Source organism: Micropterus dolomieu, linkage group LG01 (assembly GCF_021292245.1).
Source record: "Micropterus dolomieu isolate WLL.071019.BEF.003 ecotype Adirondacks linkage group LG01, ASM2129224v1, whole genome shotgun sequence".
NCBI lineage: Eukaryota > Metazoa > Chordata > Actinopteri > Centrarchiformes > Centrarchidae > Micropterus > Micropterus dolomieu.
Genome location: NC_060150.1, coordinates 3450460 through 3454243, shown reverse-complemented (window position 1 = coordinate 3454243; position 3784 = coordinate 3450460). Strand labels below are relative to the sequence as shown.

General features: G+C 37.5%; 1 long non-coding RNA gene across 3 annotated transcripts; it reads left to right on the top strand.

Moving 5' to 3' along the window:
* Nucleotides 1-1258: 1258 nt before the first annotated feature.
* LOC123978042 lies at nt 1259-3355 on the top strand. Of its 3 annotated transcripts, none has more exons than XR_006826851.1 (4): nt 1259-1345; nt 2556-2627; nt 2776-2994; nt 3229-3355. It is a non-coding gene; the product is annotated as an uncharacterized LOC123978042 (long non-coding RNA). The 3 variants fall into 3 exon arrangements; XR_006826852.1 differs by having other exon boundaries at nt 2776-3004; XR_006826853.1 differs by lacking the exon at nt 1259-1345 and adding an exon at nt 2305-2371.
* The last annotated feature ends 429 nt before the right edge of the window (nt 3356-3784 follow it).

Here is a 3784-nt window from a genome sequence, read left to right as displayed (position 1 = left end):
GATATTTAATGAATAATTAGGACATTTAAGGTACATAAATGAGTTTCTTTAAAATAAGGGCTGCGAAGCTACAGGGGTCAGTAAAGTATCAGAGAAGTTCTTTTCGCCCTGAGCAGAGCCTTCCAGGCAGACAGTCCTGTCAGACCAAACCTAAGCACCATTTTAATTGATTTTTCAGTTTATCGGGAGCCTCTAAGTTTTGCAGCCTAAAGAAAATTTAAAAAGTCTTAACGCAGTCTGGTGCTGCAGTCACCACTTCTGGATGGAGCAGCTGGAGGTGTGGCAGGTGGAGCTGGGTGAGTCACCTGCAGGCAGACACTGCAAACCGTAGAAATAATTAAAAGCAAGCAAAACTGGTTTAAATGCACATTTGGGCGCCTGACTGCTGTTTTCAGACTGTGGACCTTTCTTCAAACTCCATGACTGATCACCTTGTACTAAAATTATATATGTCATAAAGCAGCATCACAATATCTGGCATCATAATTAGGGTTGTATTTTATTTTGGAAAGCTCTCTTCAGAGCCACAAAGGACTTTACAGCTGTGAACTTTATGTGTACAATTGGACTTTAAGACCTGCTGAGAAATATGGGGTATTGTGAGACTAATAGTAGTTTTAATAGCAAGTTCTTATTTTCCTAATTTTTTTATAAAGCAGTAGGAAATAAAGGGTTTTGTTTCAGGTGGTCTCAGAAAATACTAAAACACATGTTTTTTTCTCATTAAACATTAAGAAACCCTTTAACTAACTGTTGGGACTCATTAATGGCATTAAACAGATGTTATGGAACATGTTTTTAGAGGTTGGGCTGATAAAATAAAAACTGGTATGTATGTGTGTATAAAATACATATATTTATATATTTAGTTGGGTTTTATGTTGCACTAGATTTGGCTTTGTTACATCTTGGGCTTGGGGAGTTTCGACAATAAGAAAACATAAAATAAAGCCAGCCTTTCATGAAAACAATCTTAAAAATATAATGTGTATAATTAGTAACAAAGTAGACTTTGTGTTTTTTTACTTAATGGTCTAAAATATGCAAATTTCTTTATTTCAACAAAGGAGTGTACTATATAAATACAATATTTCCTATAAATAAACATCAGGTCATAATAAGTGGCAAGATTTAGTTTGGCTAAGGAGCAAATCAACAAACATCCAACACCTGACAGGGCGGGGTTTGATGTTCCACGACAGCACCTCTCACTCCACCCGCCCCGCCCCGCACCGCCCCGCACGCTGACGTGACGGGACAAGAATGCAGCTGTGCAGAGAGAGAGTGTAATAATTATAGTGCATCTTCCCTCCGCTCACAGTTGTTGACTTCTCTCCAAGCTCATGTAAGTACACAGCTTCAGAAATGCAGGTGTTGCGCGGGGAAATGAGGCTTTCAGATAAAACCAGTAAAACAATGTTAAAGGTTTTGAAAGTACTTTGCAGAGCTTGACAAGGTTAAATTGATCAGCTTGTTTCAAAGTAGTGAGTTTTGTCTTTTGTTGATAACCTGAAAAAATGTGCATATATTCCACTTAATTTTATTATAATGTTAGTAGTGCTGCTTAGTAGTGATGAGCTGAAGACAAATCCAAATGCTCAGCATGTCGAATTTAAAGTAAGAATCTGGAACAAAGTTGTTGCTGTTCATTCAGAGGAAACGTACACAGCACACAGAGAAAATAAGCAAACCTACGGAAGCTTAATTCATTCACAAAAATAAAATGTCTGCTCTGTTTTTCTGAAAAAACTAGACACTTTTCTTAGAATTACAAGAAAAGTTGCATGGGGGGATAAAAGTTTGATCTGTTTTTTTTTATTATCTCAGAATCACAAGTTTCTGCTCAGTTTTTCTGAATAAACAATTAATAATGAGACGTGTTGTGATGATTTTGCTCTGTTTTTTGGAATTTAAATGTAGAGGAAGTGATGCAGAAGGATTGTTTATATTTGAACTAAACTACTAAACAAATACACCCATCCCTTCAGTGCTTCCTAGGAAGATCCTCCCCCTTTAATTTCAAATCTCCGAGGTTTCTCCAGCATTGACACGCACAGAACTCTACAGACATTTTCCTCTTTGACTGAAACCCTGAGCACGCACTAAACGCAGAGCTGAATTTAACAAAAAGTGTAGTGGATCACAATCACCTACTGTCCCTTTAAGACATAATTATCTCAGAATCACAAGATAAGTTGTCATGGGACAAAACTCTGCTCTGTTTTTATGATTTAAAGAGACAATCGTCTTAGATTCATGAGATAAGATGCATGGGAAAAAATATTTTGCTCTTTTAACAACAGTTGCTGATGCTAATCATGCTTGCCCTCCAACAACAACAGTGCTCAGCCTTTATGATTTCAAATACGGGGTAAATAAACTAATAACAAAAACATCTCTATTACTAAGAGACAGGAGTATCTCCCAAAAATAACTCTTGATCAAACTGAACAAGGACATGTTTGTTCACAAAAAATAGAGTGAAATGCCTGTATTTTTCCATCTACTCCAACTGGTTTATCTGAAAGTTCACCTCCCTGTTTTTGTTTATTTAGTACTGTGTCAATAAGGAGTAATCTGCCACAAAGTCTAACGCCGTCGACAGAAAATGTCCAGTCCCTGTTCAGGTAAGATGCACAGTTAATATCGTCTTGTCTCGCATTTTCAAGTGGGATTGAACATATTTCATCTCCAGCCTGGGTATATAGTCTTGTTAGCTTTATTCTTAAAACAAATATTCTCTATACAATGTTCTTCTGATTGGTGCTTCAACAGACGCCGCTGGCTGCGACCAGAACCCTCAGTCAGGGGATAAGAAGTCTCATGGCGGCTGCCACAAGGGCAAGGGCCATGGAGGCAAGCATGATAAAGGAGGCGATCACAAAGGAGGAGACCACGAACACGGGCACAAGAAGCATGGCCATGGTCATGGTCATGGTCATGGTCATGGTCACGGACCAGAACAAGGAAAAGAACACGGAGATAATTAGAAAGGTGAATACAGGTGGGATAACGAGCTTATTAAAGATCAGCTTCTTACTCTGAGTTATGGGGTCCTACATGAACACAGTATTAGTTACTTCCCATCAGAAACTTTAGTTTTTGTGTTTTTTTATTTCTCTGTGCTCTCCTCACTGGTTTGAAGTGGCCTCAGCTGGAAAAAGTCCTGATGAAACAGAGGAGGGAGAAAACTTAATTTTCCGTGTTTTGTCTCATTTTGTCTTCCAGGCTGCAAACACACTGACCACCAGACGTCCTGTGAAACCTGTCAATGCACTCTAACATTAAAACATGTGACACTATTACCTTAAATCTGATTTACTTAAAAAGAGGTCATTAAACAGACTTTTAATAATTGTTGTTTGTTTGTTTGTTTTCACATTATAACCCTGTAAACAAAGCACAAATCACAGAAAATCTCTCTTAATTACTAAAACATCCATATCAACCCATGAAAAAACTGTTAAATGATTAATAATGGAGTATTAGGGACGTTTAAGGTACATAAAACAGCGCCTTTGTTTGAAGCACCGTCACTATATTTGAGTGTGTGCTGTGAGTGCCGTATCAGAGTAGGAGCCCGTTCTTCCCAAATGCTGATACTTTGAGAAAGTGTGACAAAGTGTTGGTATTTCAAGGTACAACGTTGTTTATTTGTCATTATACCACACAAGGTTGTATAACGAAATGCTACACACACACACACACACACAGAGAACTTAACAGATAATTAAATGTGTATTAAATATAAAATTAATCAAATTAAATAAAACAATAGGCTGTA